The sequence below is a fragment of the Gorilla gorilla genome, chromosome 1, assembly GCF_029281585.2.
Source record: "Gorilla gorilla gorilla isolate KB3781 chromosome 1, NHGRI_mGorGor1-v2.1_pri, whole genome shotgun sequence".
NCBI classification, from domain to species: Eukaryota; Metazoa; Chordata; class Mammalia; order Primates; family Hominidae; genus Gorilla; species Gorilla gorilla.
This window is the reverse complement of record NC_073224.2, coordinates 61,232,288-61,258,857: the sequence shown is the minus strand read 5'-3', so window position 1 is coordinate 61,258,857 and position 26,570 is coordinate 61,232,288. Positions and strand designations below refer to the sequence as shown.

Here is a 26,570-nt window from a genome sequence, read left to right as displayed (position 1 = left end):
CTTTCCCTTATTTATTAATGTCCTACACATTTCCTTGGTTTACCTATGCTGGATTAAGTGGATTCATATTTAAAAAATTAATTTTTAGTGAAATTAAATCTCACTACAGTTTTGAGAAAAGGTTAAATATTAATCTAAATGAATTATAGAAATCATAGGTAATTGATTATGGATTAGTGTGCTCAATATAATTGACATATTGTCTTTCCATATTAATATATACATGTAATGATTTTCAATTAAATGGATTATGTTTGAAATTTTTGTCATTCTAAAGTGAATATAAGAAGATGAGAGATTAAAAATAGTCAAAATGATAATTTAAGAGAATAAAGTTAGGGGTGGTGGAAAGGACTTGCCTTATCAAATTAGAAAAATGTAGTGAAAATTATAGTACATAATGAAGACAGTTACGTATTTGCACAAAATAGAAAAGTTAATTAACAGAACAGAAAATAGAGCCTGAGAACCATATCTACTCTGATGTGTGAACTTGTTTTATGACATAGATGATATTTCAGATAAAAGTTGAAAGAGTAGGTGAAATTTCACTAGATTTTCTTGAGCAACTGGCTTTTTATATAAAGAAAAAAGGAACTACGATCATTCACAACACATAATAATCTTAGGAGAGAATACGATTTCAGGGTCAGAGAGCAGAAAACATGATAACATATTTACATCATAAATATAAAGTACACTATAAGTAATAATTCATAATGATCAAAGACACAATTATGACAAGCTACACACTGGGAGAAACCATTTGGAACACTAACAACCAACAGAGAGTTAAACGTAAAGAATATGTGGAACTCCTCCAGATGAATAGGAAAAATACAAATAACCCACTGGAAAATAAGAGAAAAAGAACAGGAATTTTAAAAAGATGAAACAAAGTGAGCATTAATTCAGGAAAACATTTCATTACTCATTAACTATTTAGAAAATACAGAGAAAAAAACATTATGATGTGTTACTTTCTCACAAAAATATCCAAGTCTGTTAACTAAGTGGAACAAAGATAACCCTCATTTTCTGCTGGTGGTAATATAAATATGTAGAAGCCATCTGGAATTATTTAATAATTATTAACACATTTGTATCCATGAACAAGTCTGTTTCCACACTTGAACAGTGTAGTAAGTTGTTGGCTTCTATTCTATTAGGGCATTGCCCTTGACCTTACTGTGGCTAAATATTTTGAATATCATTCCTTTTAAAATTTCACAACACAGTTTGTCCATTCCCAGTTGAATATTTAAGAAAGTCTTGAACTTGTCTAAAGTAGACATTCCCAAATTATTTACAACAGGGTCTTTTTTTTATAATAGCAAGCATTGGAAACAAAAGGATTGTCTAAGATGATATAAAATTAAGTTGTTGTGTTGAAGGACTTTTCCTTAGTTTAGCTAAAGACGGGATCTTTGTCCCACAGCCACAGAAGTTTGGGCTCGCAGACAGTTTGTAGGGTAAGGCAGGGTTTTACTGAGTGTAAAGGGGAAAAAAGGGGAAAAAAGGGGGAAAAAGAGATCTTTTGCAAGGCCAGAGTCCCTGCTAGAATGCTTCCTGCCCACAGCTTGAATTCCAGCTTTCACACAGGAAGAGGAGGGGCCAGGCTCTTTCCCACTGCAAAGGGCAAGAACTTCCAGAGGCTCCACCACGGGGTGCATTCCCAGCACACAAGCTGGTTGGAATTTTCCAGGTACTCCCTCCCACCTGTCTGTCCCATTCCCCCCTCTAAAGATGTACATCTAACTGTTGTTAGAATAAGGATAAGGACAAGACCGATCTTAACTGCTTCCTGCTGACAAGGGGTGCTGTTTTGGGGAAATAGCAGTCAGAGCTCCCTCAGAGGCCTATTTAAGGGCTCCCAGCAGAAATGGCCATTGTCAGAGGCTCCGGTTGCATGACCGTTTGGAGTCTGATGGCCTGAAGGCAGGAACAGACAAACCAGGTTATTAGAAAACGTATACCAAAACAAAACAAGGGGGAAGTAGGGACAGCTCAAACATTCTGGGGCCTTTTAGTAGTTTGCACAGGGAGAGGGAGCCAAAAGCCTGAATGGGAAAGAAACTTTACCCTTTTGCCAGCATGTTGGGCTTCTGGGTTCCCTTCCCCTGAGCCCAATCCTAAGCCAACCAGTTTAAGGTTTGAATAATTAACTCTTTCCAGTTTGGAGGATGCACCTGAGGGGAGTGTCCCATAGTATGGAGACACAATTACCTATCTGTGAAGAGAGAAGTGGGGAGGAGAAAGGAAAAAAGAAGCTATTTTCATTCAGGGGTTCAGGATGCATTTGAAAGGTGTATAGACTGAGGATGAATGGCTACCCATCTAGAAAGAGGGGAGCAGGCGTCCCTGGTTCCCTTCTCTTCCTACCAGACACCTAAGGTACATGAGGGAGAGATGGAAGAGTGTCCTCTTTCCTCTTCTGTCCTGGCATCCCCGAGTCCCAGCAACCTTGGCAGGTGCCACCTTGGGTGTAAAAGTGGCTTGCACCCATGGGGGGGAGGGGCGTGTTGGCGGTGGGAATCATCTTCTTTTACCCACGTATGAGCTATCTCCTCTGCTATCAGTAGCCTTGGATTTCTCTAGACCTCATTTATGCCATGGATATTAACGTGGCCTTTATCCATGAAACATGAAGCTTGGGGTTAGCTTATTCAGCATAAATCAGCCATACTCACCTGCACTGTGCCTTTTAATCTCTGTTGTCATCTGCCTCTGGATCCCTTAGATCCAGTTTTCTTTCCTAGGGCTTTGACCCCAAGTTTGGAATGGAATCTGGGACAAAAATGTGTCGGTGGGGGGATTGCATGGATTCCTTATGATAAGCCAAATGCTAAGGTGCAACTGTAGAACTGAATCCTCCACAAGGGAGAAGAAAGGATGTCTTGTGACACACCCAGATAACTGGTGGCTATAGTTATGCTTGCTAGGATTTGGGTGCTTGGTGCTTGGCTTTAGTTAGTTCCTTTGGTTTTACTATCCCAAAAGGAAACCTCTGAGTGATAGGCATCCTATTTTTTCCCATCACCTGGCAGGATTTGCAGGATAATTAATCAGTAGAATACTGATCAGGATTTCTTAATTACCCATCCCTGATGTTCTTTCTGAGCTGCAGCTGGAGGTTGCTGGTTGGTTCACAGGAACAAGCAGGGTTAGTCTAAAATGTAGGCTAAAACTTAAAAACAACTAGTGAGTTTAGAATGTAATGATAAATGTATGATAAGTTTTGGAATATAGTTTCTCTCTTTCCAGTCCTCACATTTGTTTAAAAACAAATCATGGGGCTGGGCGCGGTGGCTCACGCGTGTAATCCCAGCACTTTGGGGGCCAAGGTGGGTGGATCACGAGGCCAGGAGATCGAAACCATCCTGGCTAACATGGTGAAACCTCGTCTCTACTAAAAATACAAAAAATTAGCCGGGTGTGGTGGTGGGAGCCTGTAGTCCCAGCTACTCGGGAGGCTGAGGCAGGAGAATCGCTTGAACCCGGGAGGCAGAGCTTGCAGTGAGCCGATATCCTGCCACTGCATTCCAGCCTGGGTGACAGAGCGAGACTCCGTCTCAAAAAAACAAACAAACAAACAAACAAAAACAAATCATGATAGGACCAGGTTGTTTGCAAAAATAGACTTTAGTCTTATATTTGGCCTGATTATTTGCATAAAGTGCAGCAAGAATAATTATTTCTACGTAGGCCTTTTGGATTGGCTCTGATGGAACTCTGTTTCCCAAGGAATCTCAGATAAGACCTTTTAAAGCCAACCCCAGCCATAGGTTTATCCTAAAATACCTGTGAGTTGGGTGATTCTCTCCTCTTAAGATCTCAAGATAAATTTGGAGCTCCTGGACCTGTTAGAAAGTAACGTTCTTTACTAACCATAGGTCAGGAACCCTGTCCAGGCACTCCATAGGCAAGGTTATAATGCCAGTTTCTCCCATGGTTTTTTTTTTTTTAATCAGCTCTGCAAGTCGAATTTGACTCCTTAAAGGAAAGCATACATTTCCAGTCAAGGCCTTGGTAAAATAACCACTTTCTGCAATTGAGTCCTGTTGCAAAAGAAAAATGGATTCTTATTGCACTGATGCAAACAACAATATTGCCATAAGAATACTCACAAAGTTTCCAAATTCTAAAGGAACCAGGCAGAGAGAAACAAACATGCTCCAAATTTTGTTCACGGGAGAATAACTTACTCAATTATTAAAGGCTGTAAATAGTTCAAAATAAGTTTTCTTGACTCTGAAAAACAAAACAAGGATCAGCAATATTCCAAGTAAAGGTCAAAAAGATTTTCTTCAGCTTTCTGAGTTCAGTCTATCTAGTTAGCCCTTGTTTTGCTTGGCATTTGTAAACATTTCAGCTCTTTATGAGTCCTGTATATTTTCCTTTATTCCAATGTTACGATCTCTAAAGTTATCAGAAGCCTGTATTGAAGAGCACCAGTTAAAGTCCTATAGTTAATTAAAAACCATTTTTCAAAAGGATTAAAACAAGACAATTGTCTGTGAATAGCAAAATGTCCAGTATAGTTATAGTTAGAAAGATGATTGACATAGAAGTTCAGTTCTCTCCGTGGTTTACAATGTCTTACCATAAAAACCTTAATTATGATTGATAGCATATACTCAGACATTAGAATTTTAGAAATCCCACACAACTTTGGAGAATATGTTTGCATTATTTACAATAATGTAATGTAAAGAAGACTGAGCATCATTGTGGCAGTCCCATGTGCCTAAACATGTCAAATAATCCTGTTTACCTCTTTTCTGGAAACTGCCGGGGCCCTCTGAAGTACTCCAAAAGCCAGGTGCCAGGGAAGACAATTTTGAAACTGAAGTTTGATTTTCAGAAGGCTGTTAAATGCTCCAGGTTTAAAACACTTGGTATTATTAAATAGAATTCCAGATTACCATAAGTTATTTATTTTGCCAAAATGATTACTCAGAAATCTTAAAGAAGCAAAAAGTTTCATAACCCATTACAAATTTTGCCAAAGAGCAGATTAGCGCCTTAGGAAAACCTTGTTATGCTTTTATTTCAATGCTCAATTTACAGAAAAACCATATAATACCCTTTTTGGAATTTAGCCAATATGTCCACACAGAGAACCTCTTCTGCAAGATTAATTTCCACAATTCTTCCATCACTTCTTTGAACCTTCAGCTTTTTCCTACTTTAATTCAAAATAATCCTTTAACCCTAGGCCAAAGTTTACATTTCCATGACTTATTATAACCTTTTACTAAAAAAACACATTTTACTGTTCTTACACACCTGGCATGTAAATCAATTTCTAGTAGTTTCAATTAACTCCTAGCAATTTTAAACTTTAAGGTAAAACCTGGTAAGTTGCTGTAATTGTGTGCTACCTGCAGCCAAGGTTTACCTTCTTAGTTAAGGGCATGGTTAGTTCCATATGTCCTCAGGTCTCAAAAGCCAAAAAGCAGTTTATAACCTCAAAACACTTAGCAAACCTTGCATCTGACCTGCATTTTGCCAATAGTCTTTAGGGCTGTTTTTATTTCTCAAAGATTAAAGTCACGTGAGCTGAAAGGCACCACAGTTTTAACTTCCCTTAAAAAATATTAGATACGTGCACTTGTCTTTTTTTAGGCCAAATTAATTAGAGCTCTTTTACAGACATCACACACAGTACACACATAGACAGGCAGAAGAAAACCCAGTCACTGGGTGGGGCCTTTAAGAGACAGGGCTAGGAAAACATGCAGATATCCAACTAGGGAGGGCTCATCGCCTAAGGCAAGATTGCTAAACAAAGCCTTTCCAAGTGGTTACCGGCCATGACCTCAGGATGTAAAACAAGATGGAGGCTTGATTTTGCAACCAAAACTTTGCAGAAAATATAAATAGTGAAAGTTATGGGGGCCTGGCCTAAAAAAAACGTCCTCTAACAAAGAAAAAAGAAACCGCTGATGGGGTAGAGAAGGGGAAAGAAAAAAAGTTTAAAAATGCCTGGGAAAGAATCTCTTATTCGTATGCAAGTGGCCCCTCCACCAGGGGAAAAACTTGATTACTGTCCAATAAAGCTGAACCCCTTGGCTGGGGGGAAAAGGAAGCAGGTGAAGGCTTGTGGCTGGGAACCAGCCAGCCGGCTGTGTGGGACCCTTGGGCCATGCGTCCCAACCCTGGCACAGAGGGGAGGGGCAGCAAGGAGCCCCACTAGCCTGTCTGTCCTGAAAAAGTAAGGAAAGGGTCTTTCCCCTGAATCTGGGGGTGACAGGGTTGGGGGGCATGTTTTCTCTACCCTGTGAAATACCAGGATGGAAGGCTTAGAAGCCGCAGTGATAGGTTTTGAGTCTCTATTTCACTCACTGCTTCTCGAGCCCCCACGTTGCATGCCAAAAATGTTACAGGACTCTTCCTCAGTTCAGCTAAAGACAAAGTCCTTGTCCGTCCCATGGTCACAAAATTTTAGGCTCCTAGACTGAAGGGTGAGTAAGACAGGGTTTTATTGGGTGGAAAGGGTAAAAAAGGGGGAAACGGGGCACGGCGTGGTGGCTCACACCTGTAATCCTAGCACTTTAGGAGGCCGAGGCGGGTGGATCACCTGAGTTCAGGTGTGGTAGTGGGCGCCTGTAATCCCAGCTACCTGGGAGGCTGAGGCAGGAGAATCGCTTGAACCTAGAAGGCGGAGGTTGCAGTGAGCCAAGGTAGCGCCATTGCGCTCCAGCCTGGGCAACAAGAGTGAAACTTCATCTCAAAAAGAAAAAAAAAAAGGAGGGAGCGAAACAGGGATCCTCCACAAGGCCAGAGTCCTGGCTAGAATGCTTCCCCGCTGCAGCTGAAATTCCAGGTTTCACATAGGAAGGGGAGGGGACAGGTTCCTCCCCACTGCAAATGCCACATACTTCTCAAGGCTTCTCCGCAGTGCTCATTCCCAGTGCGCAGGCCCGTTGGAGTTTTTCCGTGGAGCCCCCTCCCACCTGGCTGTCTCAGTTGCATATCTCTAACCAAAATGCCAGATGTTCAGACTAGTTTCTGCTGCTCACCGAACAGAAAAGTAATCTCTGAGACAATGAGTATTGACAAGGAAGAAGGCTTTAATTGGGTGCTATAGCAGAGGAGATGGGAGATCAGTCTCAAATCCATCTCCTTGACCAATTAAAATTATGGTTTTATATAACAGGGAAGAAATGTAACTACATGCAGGAAAACAGGAATTAGGGAGGGGTAAGGAAGACGAGTTTGTCAACAGGAGGCAGGTGGTTGCTTAGACCATCATGATGGGTGAGAAATCGTGTCTCATTGTCCAGATGTGGTGATCTAGTAAGTCTCAGTTCCTTGACACTACCTGGGAGTCCTGATGGTTGGCTTCTTGAGAAAGGAATTCAGATAAAACACATGTAATTTTCTCAAGTTTCAAGACTGAGGGTCAGTTTCTACATTTAATCAAATTAAAACATAAACATCATTTTATGGGACAATTGGGTGAGATTCATATTTATATGCTGAAATACTATACAAAAGAAATAGGATAGAAAAATGTAAACACTACATTATTTTAAAAAACTATTCTAAAACGAAAAAGAACATTGTGAGTTTTTTTAAGGATACACACATAATTAGAAAGTCTATAAATAGTAAGTAAAAATTGAAATATAGCACAGGGAATACTTTTGGGACTAGAAGGGACCTACAGAAGACTTTTAAAATGTACTTCTTTTAAGTTTAAAACCTAACAAGCATATATATGCATGTTCATTATATTGTTATTCCTTAAGTTGCCCAGATATTGTGCACTCTCCTTAGTATGCATGCTGTATTTCATAATAAAAACAAGAGCATAAAAATACCCTCAAAAATCCCTGTCTTTTAAAGGAAATATGAATGAGTTGGCCAGAAGAATACTTGACATCAAGACATCAGATGACATCACTTTTATCCTGGTACATCCCAGGTGAAAAACAGTCAAGAAGTAATGTCATTGTCAGAAAATATGCCCAGTTGTTTATAAATCATCATAGAGGCTATTTGAAAGTGGAATTTTCATATGTAGTTAATGATTACTTTGGCTCTACGTGTTATAAGCCAGGATTATAGCCTATATAATCACATATAAACTGTGAAAAGATATACAAGTTTGCATAATTAAATAAATTTGAATACAATGTTTACAAACAAGTGTATTCATTAAAATATTTTAAGAAAAGAGTGTATCTAATTTAATCTAAATTTTGATGTTGAGTGTGGAGAACAGAGGCAAAGAGTGTGGAGAACTAGAGGCAAAGAGACAAGTTGGGAAGCTATTTTGGCAGTCCCAACAATGAAGAGTTATTTATTAGAGTAATAACTGTGAAAATATTGTTTGTATGTATGTTAATATGTTATAGTATAAAAGAAAACAATTTGCATTCAAATTTGCAGGTCTGTATATATACAAGTGGGCACAGCTATGCTGGAAAAAAAACAACAAAATTATATATTTGAACCTCAGCATAGAATCACAATATATATACAATAAAAAACAGACTGATTTATTTAGTATTCTGTAATGACTGATAGTATCATTCATGGTGTGATATGCTTTTTTAAACTGCAAGAAGCTTTCAGTAAAGATTCAAATCAAACAGCGTGCAAATGTCTTTTATTGCAAATAATCATTGAATTCCTGAAAAACTCAGTGTATATCAAAGCTCTACAAAAATGTGTTGTTTTTATAGGTTAAATAAAATTAGGATCTAGTATGAAAAACTTATAAACAATATTTTACCATTTTGGTATATATACACATGTATGTGTGTACATATTCATATACATATATTAATGAATGATTCTTTGGAGCACTTGGAAGTTAGAACATATAGCCCTTGCCAACTCAATGCCAATAATCATCCTCATTATTTGTGGATCCCTACTGTTAAACACAAAGTCTCTCTAAGCTTTTCAGCATGGTTCAGGTGATGTCACCATCGTTGTGGAGAACCACCATCCTAGTGGTTAAATAAAATCTAGGTGATTTAGGATTTTTGATGAATATAATATGGTGACCAGTGATCCAGGCAGACTGGAAAACAAAAAGGCAAGAAAAGGCTTATGGATAAGCTAAACATTAGATATTTTTCTCAGGCATTTCTTATTTGGGGTTGCTATGGAAATAAAACTAGAGAAGATACTTTAAGATTTGCAAAGCATGTGCAAGTTAGACTCTCTGAGACTAATTTGTACCGGACATTGCTTGATATCCATGGTTTAGTGGCTGGAATGCAGGCAATAATATATCCTGACATTCTTTGAGCCAAATAATGTCTGTCTACTCTATATTACCCTGAGATCTTAAGGTGTCATTGTTCATAGCAGGATGAGTACTGCTAGCAACACCTGGGTTTTCCATCCTCTGGAATCTGGTAAGACTGACCTAATGATTTTGAGGAAATCGTATCTATTCCACTTAGCAATTTTAAAAACTAAAAAAAAAGTCATGATTTTACTTTATGTCCTTGAAAGTAAAAATTATTTAAAGAAAATGTAGGCGCAAAAAATTAAGAGTGAAACATGAAAAAATGGCAGTTATATTTTAGGAATGGCAGAATGGCAAGCTGAAAATAATTGAAGTCTCTGTTGACTTATGCCATACCAGTTTTAGACAGTCAACTTCTGGACTTTTAATGAAGAAATTTAAACCACATTTGATTCATTCATGTTATCTGGCCTTCTATTTCCCCCACTCATAGACAAACTTAACCCTAATTAATATGATTAATATGGAATTCCATAAGTGGACACAGGTTATAATAAATGACTATATTTTACATAATTATTATGTATTCTACATATTAATCTACACTTACATAAGAATGTGTGACATTAAATTAGTAGTTGCACATCAGCTATCAAGGATTTAAATATTGCAAGCTGAAATAATAACCTTATTGCATTACAGAAAAAATATTTGATAAAAACTATAATCAGCACTACCATGGAAAGCAGACGCACATATCTTATCATAAAGGAAAGTGATAGAAATATGTAAAATGTAGATGCATGTTGGCTTTTACCCTATCTTTACCCTATATTTGCAAAATCCTACAACTGGTCAGTTTGCAAACAGAGATGGAACATGTCTGCTCTGGTGACCTCTATCTACAGGTCACCTTTCTACACTAAGAACTTTGTACACAGTTCTACAATCTGAGTTTTGCTATTTTAAACCAGCCTATATCAGTAATCAAAACAATAATAATCAGTGGCTTGTATTGACATCATTAGCATAATTGTGCTGCAGAATCTTTTTAAGCACTTTCACAAAAATTCTACACCAGATCAGCAGCCAGCATACTAGTAAAGATCAGATTAAGAGTGTTTTTGCTTCAGGTGGTCTCAAAACAGTCATCGGTCAGGTGGTGGTGATGGTGGGCATAACACTGAGCCCAGTAAGTAAAGGACCAGAGTGTTCAGACTTTAACTGTCTACACCATTATTTGCTTATAGGAGCTTGCTTACAGAACTGAGAAACAAATAAGAAACCTATACATTTGATGAAAAATTCATTGCCACAGAGACTGCAAATTTGACATGAAATTTCCTATAATTTATATATCCTGAAAAATATACACCAGCCCTCAAAAATGTATTAGCAGGACATAGGTTATACAGGTTATGTAACCATCAAGACAGTCATATTTCTCAGTGCCCACCTTAGATACAGCCACGAAGCTTACTGAGCAAGTATAACAGGTAATGAATATGTTGATTAGCTTGATTTAGTCATATCACAATATATACATATATCAAAATATGTTATACACCATAAATGTATGTAATTTTTATTTGCCATTTAAAAATTATTTTTAAAAAGGGAAAGAGAGAGACAGACCCTCCCAAAAGACAGTCATGATTCGGGGAGGATATTGGTGAAAAGATTTCTTTTCAGGAAGCAGAAGTAGACAGCCCAAATGGGCTAAACAAGGAACTTCCTCTGCCATAATCAAAAAGGGCCTTTACTAATTCACTTGAATTGTATTTCATAAGTGCTACAGACCACTAGTTGCTATGTTTTCCAATTACCCTCTTCCAAACAGGTATTTCTAGATGCTGTTATTTTTTTTTTCTCTTTGTTTGGAACAAATGACCTGCCCTTTATTTTATAGATTACAAGACCATAAGGACTTAGCATTTTATAAGGAAGGAGGTTAAATATTATCCTTATATCATGAACTTGAAGACTTTGGTTCTTCAAAACTTGAGCTGAAGACTTTGGGTAGTCTTCCCTGGGGAAATGATGAATGCATTCTATGTGTGTAAAAAGGTGAGGGCAGAAATTTATGGGTATCTAATTAAACTGGCTGTGGCAGAAATTGCTAATTGTTTCACATTATCTGTTCTTTTTTTCTGCATCAAAACACTAGAATCTTATTGGGCCATATGGCTGTGCCAAATAAGAGTATATTCTTTGACCTTAGCAACAGGGTGTCATCATGTGACAAAGATCTGGCAAATCACACGTGAGCAAAATTGATGGAAATTCTAGGAAGTGTTCTTAAAACAAGAGGAAATGCATTTGTCTTCCCTTTATGCCTTCATGGTGGCTGGAATGTGGATATGATGTTGGGCATTGCCACACTCATTTGAAGCAAAATAACCATGACAGATTAGTTATTACATAGAAGAAACGTAGAAAGTTCTTGGTTGTCTACATCTTTGTGGAACTGCTATACCCAGCCATAGAAGAGCAGTCTCTGGACATTAACATGAAATAATATTTTTCAGAGGCGTTGTTCTGCAATTTCCAACCAAATAGTAAATAGCATTTTTTTCACTTCTCATGATGTGTATAGGCCCTAAAGAAATTCTTTAAAAAACATCAACAAGAGACAGCTACTCAAATAATTTGACATCTGTTGATATTTATAAACTTCAGCTTTCATTAGCTAGGAATATTTTTTAAGGATATATAAATGAAGTGTGACATGCTCCCTGTGGCTATTATTGAAAAGCAGTTTTGAAAATCTTGCATTTTCATTATGTGGTGCTAAACCACCAAAAATCAGTGAACGTCTCTAACATAATGTGTCATTTGAATTGAAAGAATAGTGTGGGGCTTAACGTGATTTGTGTGTGCATTTATATTTCTCATTTAACAAAATGATGGTGTCCTGGATATTAATTATATATGATACGTTCCCAAAACAATCACAATAGAAATATATAACAAAATGATAGCATTTTCATTAAAATATTAATCTATTTCAGGGAGTAAATAAATAGTTAAAAGCACAGAACAATCTCTACAGCCTCTCTTGGTTATGTTACTCAACTCTAACACATTTCTTCTTGGCCTGCCTCTTTATCTTTCTAGTCTTAGATTCTCCCTCTAGCTTCAGTATGAAAATGAATCCATAGATCTATGACTAGCCCAAAAGGAACTGTCAGTAGCACTTATCATATTAAAAGACACTAAAGTACAACAGAAAGTTTCATAAAAACTCAAATGCTCCAAACTTATTATTTCGATAGCTTCACTTTAAAGAGGATGGGGCCAAAGCAGTATAATGAGCAGCTTTGAAACAAAATATGCTATAGAAATCACTCTTTTAGACGGTTTTTATTACCATGAAGTATTTCCCTTCTATGCCAATTTTGCTGACAGTTTTAATCATAAAGTGATGCCGGATTTTGTCAAATGCTGTTTCTGCTTCTATTGAGATGATCGTATGATTTTTGTTTTTAATTTTGTTTATGTGCTGTATCACATTTATTGACTTGCATATATTAAACCATGTCTGCATCCCTGGTATGAAACCCACTTGATCATGGAGTATTATCTTTTTAATATGCTGTTGGATTCAGTTAACTAGTATTTTTTGATGATATTTTGCATCTATGTTCATCAAAGATATTGGTCTGTAGTTTTCTTTTTTTTGTTGTTATGTCTTTTCCTGGTTTTGGTATTACAGTGATACTAGATTCATAGAATGATTTAGGGAGGATTCCCTCCTTCTCTATCTTTTGAAATAGTTCAGTAAGATTGGTACTAATTCATCTTTGAATGCCTGGTAGAAGCTGTGAATTTATCTGGTCTCAGACTTTTTTTTTTAATTACTATTTCAATCACTACTTGTTATTGGTCTGTTCAGTTTCTATTTCTTCCTGAACTAATTTAGGAGAGTTGAATGTTTCCAGGAATTTGTCCATATCCTCTAGAATTCCTAGTTTATGCACATAAAGGTGTTTGTAGTAGCCTTGAATGATATTTTGTATTTCTGTGGTATTGTTTGTAATATCTCCCATTTCATTTCTAATTGAGCTTATTTGGATCTTCTCTCTTCTTTCCTTGGTTAATCTTACCAATGGTCTATCAATTTTATCATTTCAAATAATCAGTTTTTTGTTTCATTTACCTTTTGTATTGTTTTTTGGTTTGTTTCTTTCAATTTCATTTAGTCCTGCTCTGATCTTTGTTATTTATTTTCTTCTGCCTGGTTTGGGTTTGGTTTCTTCGTGTTTCTCTACTTCCTCAAGATGTGACCTTAGGTTGTCTATTTGTGCTCTTTCAGACTTTTTGATGTAGGCATTTATGCTATGAACTTCCCTCTTAACACTGCTTTTGTTGTATCCCTGAGGTTTTGCTAAATTGTGTCACTTTTATTATTCAATTCAAAGAATTTTTAAATTTCCATCTTGATTTTATTGTTGACCCAAAGATCACTCAGGAGCATATTATTTAATTTCTATGTATTTGCATAGTTTTGAAGGTTCCTTTTGGAATTAATTTGCAGTTTTGTTCCACTGTGGTCTGAGACAATTCTTAATGTAATTTTGATTGCTTTACATTTATTGAGACTTGTTTTGTGGCCTATGATATTGTCTATCTTGGAGGAAGTTTCATGTGCTGTTCAATAGAAGGTATATTCTGCGATTGTTAGATGGAATGTTCTGTATATATCTTTTAAGTCAATTTGTTTCAAGGTATAATTTAAATCCATTCTTTGTTGACTTTCTGTTTTAATGACCTGTCTAGTGCTGTCAGTGGAGTATTGAAGTCCCCCGCTATTATTGTGCTGCTGTCTATCTCATTTCTTACATCTAGAAGTAATTGTTTTATAAATTTGGGAGCTTCAGTGTTAGGTGAATATATATTTGGAACTGTGATATTTTCCTGTTGGACTAATTTTTTTATCATTATATAATCTCCCTGTCTTTTTATTGTTGTTGTTTTGAAGTCTGTTTGTCTGATATAAGAATAGTTCCTCCTGCTCACTTTTGGTTTTCATTTGCATAGAATATCTTTTTCCACCCCTATAACCTTAAGTTTATGTGAGTCCTTATGTGTTAGGTGAGTTTCTTGAAGAAGCTTGGTTGGTGGATTTTTCTCCATTCTGACATTCTGTATCTTTTAAGTGGAGGATTTAGGCTATTTAAATTCAATATTAGTATTGAGATGTGAGTTACTGTTCTATTATCATGCTAGTTGTTCACTAAATACCTTATTTTTTTCATTGTGTTATTGTTTTATAGGCCTTGTGATATTTATGCCTTAAGGAGGTTCTGTTTTGGTGTATTTTGTGGTTTTGTTTCAAATTTAGATCTCCTTTTAGTATTTCTTGCAGTGCTGGCTTGGTAGTGGTGAATTTTGTTGGTATTTGTTTGTCTGAAGAAGACTTTATCTCTCCTTCATTTACGAAGCTTAGTTTTGCTGGATACAAAACACTTGGCTGACAATTATTTTGTTTAAGGAGCCTAATGATACAACCCTAATCTGTTCTGGCTTGTAAGATTTCTGCTGAAAAGTTAGCTGTTAATCTGATAGGTCTTCCTTTATAGGTTACCTGTTCTTTTTGTCTCACAGCTCTTAAAGAGTCTTTCCTTCATCTTCACTTTAGATAATCTGATGATAACGTGCTTAGGTGATGATCTTTTTGTGATGAATTTACCAGGTGTTCTTTGAACTTCCTGTATTTGGATGTCTATATCTCTAGCAAGGCCAGGGAAGCTTTCCTCAATTATTCCCTCGAATAAGTTTCCAAACTTTTGGATTTATCTTCTTCCTCAGGAACACCAATTATTCTTAGGTTTGGCTGTTTAACATAATCCCAAATTTCTTGGAGGCTTTGTTTACTTTTACTTTTTTTCTTTGTCTTTTTCTGATTGGGTTAATTCAAAAGCCTTTTCTTCAAGCTCCGAAGTTCTTTGTTTTATTTGTTCTAGTCTATTGTTGAAAATTTTCAGTGCATTTTGTATTTCTCTAAGTGTGTCTTCCATTTTCGGAAGTTATGATTTGTTTTCCTTTATGATACCTATTTCACTGGAGAATTTTCTATTCATATCCTGTTATAGTTTTTTTAAATTTCTTTTTTTTTTGAATTTTTTTTATTATACTTTAAGTTTTAGGGTACATGTGCAAAACATGCAGGTTAGTTACGTATGTATACATGTGCCATGTTGGTGTGCTGAACCTGGTAACTCGTCATTTAGCATTAGGTATATCTCCAAATGCTATCCCTCCCCCTTCCCCCACCCCACAACAGGCCCTGGTGTGTGATGTTCCCCTTCCTGTGTCCATGTGTTCTCATTGTTCAATTCCCACCTATGAGTGAGAACATGTGGTGTTAATTTTTTGTCCTTGCGATAGTTTGCTGAGAATGATGGTTTCCAGCTTCATCCATGTCCCTATAAAGGACATGAACTCATCATTTTTTATGGCTGCATAGTATATTCCATGGTGTATATGTGCCACATTTTCTTAATCCAGTCTATCATTGTTGGACATTTGGCTTGGTTCCCAGTCTTTGGTATTGTGAATAGTGCTGCAGTAAACATACGTGCACATGTGTCTTCATAGCAGCATGATTTATAATCCTTTGGGTGTATACCCAGTAATGGGATTGCTGGGTCAAATGGTATTTCTAGTTCTAGATCCCTGAGGAATCGCCACACTGACTTCCACAATGGTTGAACTAGTTTACAGTCCCACCAACAGTGTAAAAGTGTTCCTATTTCTCCACATCCTCTCCAGCATGTGTTGTTTCCTGACTTTTTAATGATGGCCATTCTAACTGGTGCGAGATGGTATCTCATTGTGGTTTTGATTTGCATTTCTCTGACGGCCAGTGATGATGAGCATTTTTTCATGGGTCTTTTGGCTGCATAAATGTCTTCTTTTGAGAAGTGTCTGTTTATATCCTTTGCCCTTGGCTTTCACCTTTCTCTGTATGTCAATTAGTAGCTTAATAATCAACCTTATGAATTATTTATCTGGCAATTCGGAGATTTATTCTTGGTTTGGATCCATTGCTGGGGAGCCAATGTGATTTTGGGAGTGTTATAAGACCACGTTTTGCCATATTACCAGATTTACTTTTCTGGTTCCTTCTTATTTGGGTAGACTTTTTCCATGGAAATATTTGGAACTCAGAGTATGCTGTTCAGACTATTTTGCCCCACAAGGTAATCCCTTGATGTGGTGCTCTCCCTCTTCCCCTAGGGATGGGGCTTCCTGACAGCCATACTGCAGTGACTATTATTGGGCGTCTGACCACTCAGCAAGGCTACTAGGTTCTGGGCTGGTGCTAGGGAATTTCTGCAAAGAGTCCCGTGATGTGATGTGTTTTCAGGTCTCTCAGCCATAGAAACCAGCACCTGCTCTGGTGGAGGTGGCAGGAGAGTGAAGTAGATTGTGAGAATCCTTGGTTGTAGATATGTTTGGTGTGCTGGCTTTCTCGAATGCTGGTTATGCTAGCAGTGAAGTTGTCACGTGGACAGACTCAGGATCTTTGGTTAGCCAGGATGTTGCTGGCAGTGATATTAGCTGTGTTTTCTTCTTCCTAGGAGCAGGTTTTTTCTGTCATGAGTTGCTGTAAGGTCTGAGTTGGTTGGCCTCAAGCCAGGAGGTGGCGCTTTCAAGAGTGTACCAGCTGCAGTAGTAGTAGGGGGATATAAGCTTGCCCTGTGTTGGCCAGGGTAGGTGTTCTGGTTTCTCAGGCAATGGGTGGAGCCATAAAGCCCCCAAGACTTTATGACTTTTGTGTTTGGCTACCAGGATGGGTGGAAAAATACCATCAGGTGGGGCAGGGATATATGGGTCTCAGCTCAGAATCTTCTTGGGTGGGGCTTGCTGTGGTCACTGTGGTGGATGGAGGGGTGGTTCTCAGGCCAATGAGGTTATGTTTCAGTGGTGATTATGGCTGCTTCTGCTGTGCCATACAGTTCACCAGGGAAGTGAGGGATATCCCATAGTGAAAGGCCTCACCCAGCTCCAAAAACCACCTGTTCACCACAAGTTATTGGAATAAAATACAAAGAAAGAAAATCACTCTTTTATTCATCTAGAAAATTCTTACTGATGGTTTTAAAATTTCTTCTGTTTCCCAAGTAAAATTATTTCTGAAATTTCAAGTAAGTGTTTTCACAACTCCAGGCCTTTAAAATCATAAAGATGATGTAGACTGGGACAAGAAAAATAAAAGCATAATATAGTTTGTTCTTATTTCATATATATGTACATATGCTGACTGGATACATATATATATAGTTCATAACATAAATCTTTCTGTGGGAAGTTTTAAATAGCGTAAATGAATGTGAATGTGTGTATTTTGAGATCCCACGTGGTATAACTGAGAAAGGTTAGAATTCTGTGGAGCGGAACTATACATTATGAAAACTTAATTTTTAATTCAGACTTGCTTAATGCTAAAATTGAAACCTGGAATCAAACAATTTTAAGTAACAGTTTCCTTGAGAGAATGAGAATCTTAACATTTTAAGCACAAGTAATTTAACACATATAAATAAAGGTAAAAGCTGGAAAATAAGTCATCTTAAATTTAAAATATAAATATTAGCCAAAAAGGATTGAAAATATTTGCTTACATTATTATTAACTATAGGTACAATGTCATACAGCAGATCTCTAGAGCTTATTTATCTTGCTTGACTGAGACTTTATGCCTACTGATTAGTAACTCCTACTTTCCTCTCCTGTCAGTCCATGGCAAACACAATTCCAGAATTTCATACTATGAATTTGACTATTTTAGATACCTCATGTAAATGAAATCATGTAGTATTTATTTTCCTGTGGCTGGCTTATTGCACTTAGCTCCCCCTCCTCAAGGTTCATCTGTACTGCAGCGTATTGTAGATTTGCCTTCTTTTTTTAAAGCCTGATATCAGCTCACACATGTTCTGATAGCTTCTGTCAAAAAAGAGTGAGAGAGAGAAGTGTTGCTGAAAATGTTGGAGAAATCAGAACCCTTTGCACACTGTGTGAATGCTAAGTAGTACAGTAACTATGGAAAACAGTACAGAAGCTCTTCAAAATAATAAATATATAACTTTTTTACAATCCAGAAATCCCACTTTGGGGTACTTATCTAAAAGAATCAAAATCAGGATTTTGAAGAGATGTTATCAATCCTATGTTGATTGAAGCACTGGGCATAATAGCCAAGATGTGGAAACAAATGTCCATCAACAGATAGACACAGAAAATGTAGTGTGTGTGTGTGTGTGTGTGTGTGTGTGTGTGTGTGTATATATGCATATATATGTATATATATACATATATATGTATATATATATACACACACATACATATATATACATACATATATATACACACATATATATGGAATTTGCCATTGTCTTAAAAAAAAGCAGGCTCCATGAATTAAAATAGAGATGTTTTTAATGGAAAACTGTATAATCGTGTAATCCATAATAGAAGTTTACATGTAATGATAGTTAATATTTCCCTTTACTGTTTTCACTTTTCACAAAAATTAAAAATAATTGGTGTTTATTTTTAGTTATCTATGAAACTGACTTTATAAACAAATTTTTTATTTAACAATGATAAAATGTATTCAGTTTTGCCTTTAGAGGTACCATGTCCACGGAATATAAATAGAACTGTTTACAATTTCTCTCTCCAATTAAATCAAAGTAGACAGCCAGACTGAATAATTTGTGCAATGTTTGTCTGGTAATATACATAAATCCATGGATTTTCAGCTGCTGAAATGCTTACATCATGGGCTATTTGAAAACAGCAGCTATATTTTAAGGCAAATAATTTAAGTAAGACCATTTTAAATATTTTTTAAAACTCACCTGGCTATCCATATATACTAATATAGGTGCAAGACAACTTCTCTTTCTTTGTGTAGTCTGAATTAAATTTCAAAATTCGATTTCCATAAAGGCTAGCCTTTTTGACCTTTCTCAAGCTGTCTAACCAAAAGGTTGTCTGCCTCATTACCATTAATAAAAAGAATGTGCTTTTAAAGTTTAACTAAATTATCTTAAGGGCAAAAACTGAATATAACTGTGATGTGTGGTTTTTCAACTAACTGGGTTTCTAAGACTTAGAATGGTTGATTGTTCAGCAAATATGAAGATTATTTTTACATATATATGTGTGTTATATGATTTCTCTTTTTTGTTAATCTTTGTTAGCTTTATTTATTGAATTATGAAAAACATGTTAGTAGTCATTTTCAAACCTGAGCTCATAACATTAACCAAATTACTTAATAAAACAAAATATAATTTAATAGTAATGAACATGACTGTTTACATGCATAGTTATTGTTATATATTATGTAAATATATAGTATGTTATTAATATTGTATATATGATACATGTAATAAATTAATATTTTTAATAAACATATGTTGAATTTACCAATAGAGGCCAGGGAGTTGAGTGCTGTTCTATATTAATTAAACACTAATTTAGAGAAAAACTTTAAAATTCTAATTCAGGACTTTCCACATACAGAACAATTTCATAAAATGTATGAGTTGTGAAGTATTTTTTCAACACAAAGAGATTAAGTCCTATGCCACTCGCCTATTTGTAAGCACATATTATAAATGCCTACTTATGTTTTAATGCTTAACAGGTATATCATTTTAGTAGCCATACTAATGTTTTAATACGTTTCTTTAATTTATCATACTTAATATTATACCTCAATATTGGGTAAATAAATGACCTTTACATCTGGATATGGCAGTTTCTGTCAGGTTGTTAATGTGAAAGTTGGAGTCAACGTAGTTGGAAGTCGAAAGTTGAAGTTAAGCTGAGTTTGTAATTCGTCATTGCTATAATTATCTCCAGTGCAGCCCATAATTCCATATCCGCTAATAGTTATCTCCTCTTGCCTTGAGTTCAGGGTGGGGGGTCCTGAAGGTTTCCTCTCAGTTTACCTGCTGCTCACTAACTTTCACTATTTATTGCTCACTTATAATACAGATAGGGTCTGTCTTCATGCTTTTGCTCCTCCTCCAGGGGTAGGTAAGTGTTATTACTCAGTGCAAAACTTTATTGCAGGAACAGGGGTATTCTCTGTTGTCATAGGACAACTACAATCTTAGATGAATTCCAGTCTTTATGGCCTTGAAACTGAGGCTATTTTCAGATTTCCCTTCATACACCCCACCCCAGTCCAAATTCTTATTTTATTTTTAATTTTTTTTAATCTTGAGAATGAGTTTTCTGCTCCTCTACAGGGATAGAAATCTTCTACTTGGTTTAGATTTAGAGTTTTTTTTGTTCAAGATCTCTGTTGTCTCTTACCCAAGATAGGGATTTCATTCCCTTTCTCCCTTTGAGCTTCAAAGGAAGTTTGACTTCATCTTGGGTATCACAGAGTTATTATTATTATATTTTATCTCTCCCATAGACCAGTTTTGTTTTTGCTTCTCTTGTAGAATCAACTGAATCAACTGACTTTTTTTTCCTTTTGGGTTCTGAAGGACAAATATTTGCTGCTTCTTCCTCCACAGTTTATTTTCACTTCTTAGAAGAAAAGGTCACAGGTATATCAGCAGAGGTCTGTGCTCATTTGTAGCAACTGTCAATCATTTTGTGAACATTTGTCTTACAGAGGGAAGCTCTCTATGGACGACTGCCCCAGCCACATTGTTTTGTGAGAACACCCGATGGAAAACAATATAGAAGATCTTCTGAGTGTTTGGGACCCTCATCTTACATTTGGGACCCTCAGTTTTTCCAAACTTATATAGCAGCCCAACCTTTAGCTTTAACATTATTTTTTTAGGGTTTTACTGATTTTTTTTCTAATTTGTTTTTAAGAGTCTATCAGTTTCTTCTTCGCTTTGGCAAAACTGAAACAATTCATTTACGCTATCATTATTCCAAGAGCATTTCTCTCTTTGAAAGTCTGGATAGTTATCTGTTGTGTGAGCTCAACTCTCTGATGTGCTCAAGATACTTTATGATTTTGGAGATGATTTTTTCCTTATGGTTATGTTGGAAGCAGTATTATTTGCATTGTTCTACAACTTAAATGACTGGTTACCTTGTATTTTTATGCTTTCTCTTTGATTTTAGCAACTGGATTATGGTGTGTCTTTCTTCATGTTTCTTCTGCTTAAAATATGTTGAACTTCTTGGATTTATAGGTGTAGGAGGCAAAATAATGGGCTCCCAAAGATGTCCAAGTCCAAATCCGCAGAATCTGTTAATATCTTATGGTACATGGAAAAGGAGAAGTAAGATTGCAAATGAAATTAAGATTGGTAATAAACCAACCTTAAAATAACAGGTTATCCTAGATCATTCCATACGGCACAATGCAATTACAAGCGTCCTTAAAAATGAAAGCTGGGGGCAGAAGAGTCAGCATCAGAGTTATGCTATGTAAAAAAGCCTCAAAAGGCCCATTATCGGTTTGAAGATGAAAGGGAGGCACATGCAAAGAAATGCAGGCAGCCTTTAGAAGCTGCGAAAGACAAGAAAACAGATTATACCCGGAACATCCAAAAATAAATGTGGTACTGCTGATACTTTGGCTTTAGTCTGATGAGATCCATTGCAGACTTCTGACCTCAAGAACTTTAATATAACACGTTTGTGTCATTTTAAGCCACTAACTGCTGGTAATTGGTTACTGTAGTAGAGTGAAACTAATAGAGTGGGTTTATAATTTTGTCAAAAATATATCAATTCTTTTTCAAATAATTCAAATTCTACATTTTAAAAAATAATTATTCAATAATTTAAAGAAGCAATAATATTCAAATAATAAATATTCATTATTAATTCAAGTATATCTTGCCCTCTTCTCCTACCACTTTCTCCTCTTCTTCCGAGATTCAACTTACAGGCATCTCAGAGATATTGAAAGTTAGGTTCCGGACTACTGTAATAAATATTGCAATAAAGCAAGTCACACAAATATTTGGTTTCCCAGTGCATATAAATGTTTTTCTTGCACTGTACCATAGCCTACTAAATGTACAACAGCGTTATGTCTAAACAAAGTACATATTTTAATTACAAAATAATTTATTGCTAAAAATGCTAATGATCATCTGACTCTTCAGCAATTTGGAGTATTTTTGCTGGAGGATCTTGCCTTGTTGATAGCTACTGACTGAACAGGGTGGTGGTTGCTGAAGGTTGGCATGGCTGTGACAATTCCTCTAAATAAGACATCAATGACATTTGCTGCCTTGCTTGACTCTCCCATTCACAAAAAATTTCTCTGTAGCTGGCAATGCTGTTTAATAGCATTTTGCCCACAGTGGAACCTCTTTCAAAATTGGAGTCTATCCTCTCAAACCTTGCTGCTTTCTAAAGTAAGTTTATGAAACAGTCTAAATCCGTTATTTGCATTTCAACAAAGAGCATCTTCACAAGGAGTAGATTCCATCTGAAGAAACCACTTTCTTTGCTTGTCCATAAGAAACAACCCTTTATCCATTCAATTCTTATCATATGCTTGTTGCAGTTAAGTCACATCTTCAGGCTTCATTTATAATTCTAGTTTTGCTATTTCCACACATCTGTAGTTATTTCCTCCACTGAAGTCTTGAACCCTCAAAGTCATTTATGAGTGTGGAGTCAGCCTCTTCCAAACTCCTGTTAATGCTGATATTTTTATCTTCTCTTATGAATCACAAATGTTCTTAATGGCATTTACAATAAGGAATCTTTTTCAGAGAGTTTTTAAATTCACTAGGCCCAGATCCACCAGAGGAATCACTATCTATGGCATCTCCAACCTTACACAAGGTATTTCTAATATATTTATAAGACTAGAAAGTCAAAATTACTCCTTAATCCATGGGCTTCAGATGTGGTGTTAGCAAACATAAAAATATTAATCTTGTACTTCTTCATCAGAGCTCTTGGGTGACCATGTACCCTGTCAATAAGCAGATTATATTTTTCTTTCTTTTTCCTGAGCAATAGGTCTCAACAGTGGGCTTAAAATATTCAGCAAACCATGCTATAAACAAATGTGCTGTCATCCAGGGTTTGTTGCTCCATTTATAGAGGACAGGCAGAGTAGACTTAGCATAATTCTTAAAGGCCCTAGGATTTTCAGAATGGTAAGCAAACACTGGCTTCAACTTAAAGTCATCAGATACATTAAACACTAACATGAGAGTCCATCTATCTTTTGAAGCTTTGAAGCCAGACGCTGACTTCTCCTATCTAGCCCCCAACCAACGGGGGGCTGGATACCCACGGACCAATACTGGTCCATGGCCTGTTAGGAACTGGGCCGCACAGCAGGAGGTAAGTGGCCCGCAAAGCTTCATCTGTTTTTACAGCCGCTCCCCATCACTCACATTACTGCCTGAGTTCTACCTCTTGTCAGATCAGTGGTAGCATTAGATTCTCATAGTAATGCAAACCCTACTGTGAACTGTGCATGCAAAGGATCTAGGTCACATGCTCCTTGTGAAAACCTAATGCCTGAAGATCTGTCACTATCTTCTATCGCCTTCAGATGAGAATGTCTAGTTTCAGGAAAACAAGCTCAGGACTCCCACTGATTATACATTATGGGGAGTTGTATAATTATTTCATTATATATTACAATGAGGTAATATGAGAAATAAAGTGCACAATAAATTTAATGTGCTAGAAACATTCCAGAATCATCCCCCTCACCCCTGTCTGTGGGTAAAAATTGTCTTCCATGAAACTGGTCCCTGGTGCCAAAAAAAGGTTGGGGACCACTGTTATATGGCATCTTCTTCTAATAGAAGGCTATTTTGTACATGCTAAAAATCTGTTGTTTAGTGTAGCCATTTTATCAATGATCTTAGCTAAATCCTCTGGATGACTTGCTGCAGCTTCTGACTTGGTACTTGCTGCAGCTTCTGACTTGGTGCTTGCTGCCTCACCTTGCACTTTTATGTTACAGAGATGGTTTCTTTATTTAAAGCTCACGAGCCAACATCTGCTAGCTTCCCACTTCACTTTTGCAGCTTCCTCACTTGTCAGCCTTTTTAGAATTAGACAGAGTTAGGACCTTGCTCTGAATTAGGCTTTGGCTTAAGAGAATGCTGTTACTGGTTTGATCTTCTATTCAGACCACTCAAATTTTCTCCATATAAGCAATAAGGCTGTTTTGCTTTCTTATCGTTTGTGTGTGTGTGTGGGAGTAGCACTTTTAATTTTCTTCAAGAACTTCTGGCATTCACAACTTGGCTAACTATTTCATGCAAGAGGCCCAAATTTTTGGCCTATCTCAGTTTTAGGCATTAAATCATTTCTAGCTTTTGATTTAAAGTGAAAGAGGTGCAACCCTTCCTTTCCCTTGAATACTTAGAAGCCATTGTAGGGTTATTAATTGGCCTACTTTCAATATTGTTGTGGCTGAGAAATAGGGAGGCCTGAGGAGAGAAAGAATGACAAGAGAATTGCTAATCAGCAGAGCCATAACACACAAAATAATGAAAATGTCTGAAATATTGGAAGAATTATTCAAATGTCACACAGAGATATGAAGTGAGCACATGGTGTTGGAAAAATGATACCAATAGACTTGAGCAACTCAGGGTTACCACATTTCATCCTTTTGTCAAAAACATAATATCTGTGAAGAGTGATAAAGCAAAGTACAGTGCAAAAGGTATGTCTGCATATGATGTTAGACAAATTGAGAATAACTCACAACTTATTGGTGCTCTATTTAGTTTTTCTTTTTCTGTTTTACAGTCTTGTATTTATGCTATTTATTAGGCTAATTTATTTTATTATGTCCTTTAAGTGCAGTAATCTTGTTTCCTAAAGTGTTTAAGATACTCTTAGCCTTATAAAATGTATTTCTCATTTTTGATATGTTTTTCTCCACTAGCAGTTTTATTTCTCTCCTTATCACAGCTGTGTTTTCTTCTACTTTCCCAAACACATGGAAGATACTTGCATAGGCATTTTAATATCTGTGTTTACCTTTTCTATCATTTGGGTTATATCTGTGCCTGTTTCAATTGACTATTTCTCTTGGTGATAAATGTATTTTATATTATTTTAGAATGCCTGGTGATTTTTGATTGGATGCTACACATTGTGAATTTTACTCTGATTGGTGTTAAATTTTGTTATGTCTCTAGGAATATCATTGAACTTTATTTAGATACAGTTAGTTTACATAGAATCCTCTGAAGTTTTAGAGACTTGTGTTTAAACCTTATCATGGTATATCCAGAGCAGTCTTTAGTTTAGGACTAATTTTGCACCACTTGTAAAACAGACTATTCTAAAGATTCTATGTGGTGTCCCATATTTGGGGAGGCTTTTTACTCTGGCTGGTTAAAGTATGACCTATTGGCCAATTTGTATGAGCTCCAGGGATTGTTCTACACATTCATTTTCAGTGGGTTATTGCCTGGCTGCAGTATTGTATCACATTCATACATAGTTCAGGCACTCAGACAAAGCTTCAAGAGGGCACTTTTACAGAACTCCTGGCTTCTTCTATCATTACAGTGTTTTCCTCTCCATTATTTCACCTGTTAAATTGTACTAACCTCTGGATCTCTAAACTCTGGATCCTCAACACAGCTTGTGTTTGAGCTCCCTTATCTGTTTTTCAACTTGGAAACTTTCTCCAAGCAATAAGCTGGGTTGATTGAGAGCTTACCTCAATTCATTTTCCTTTTCTCAAGGATTTTTTTGTGTTGTTTGTTTTCCAGTATTTGAGAACTTTGTATCATATATTTTATTGATTGCCTATTTGAAGAAAAAAAAACAAATTTTAGTCTTTGTTACTACGTTGTCGCCAGAAGCACAAATTCTTGTATATAAATTAGTTTCCTTTTTTTGTCTTTCCTCTTGTTTACCTAGAGAATATGAGTTTCAAAGAGCCAAAACAGAAACAAATAGAGATTATAAATCTCTAATTGTTATCAAAAGTCTTAATATGTTTAAAATTCAGTACAATAATTTACTTTATTTCATAAAAGTCTAGACTAGAAACTAAAGAAATGTAGTGTTCTAGGGTTACATATATGCTAATTTATGTTATAAAATGCATCATATTAATGAGTCCTGAGTGTGTCTCTTTCCCAGAAAGAACAGAAAATGATATACAATGACACTAAAAAAAAACCTATTATGTTTTTATACAAACCATAATATGTAATATAAAGTTGTTTTAACAGCTAATATTTATTATAATAATTTCCATTATGAATAAAATAAATACTAATTTTAAATAATATCTCATTATATAAGGTATTTCTCTTGTTTGATAAATGCAGGCAAAATAACTACTGATGTGATATTATTGGCAGATAAAATTTTGTTATTAAAACAAAAACTAAGT

At 36.1% G+C, this 26,570-nt stretch overlaps 1 long non-coding RNA gene across 1 annotated transcript; it reads left to right on the top strand.

The window, feature by feature from the left end:
* The first annotated feature begins 1,668 nt into the window (after nucleotides 1-1,668).
* LOC129532379 (uncharacterized) lies at nucleotides 1,669-20,921 on the top strand. Its single transcript, XR_008678098.1, has 3 exons — nucleotides 1,669-1,705; nucleotides 9,334-9,380; nucleotides 20,868-20,921. It is a non-coding gene; the product is annotated as an uncharacterized lncRNA (long non-coding RNA).
* Nucleotides 20,922-26,570: the final 5,649 nt, after the last annotated feature.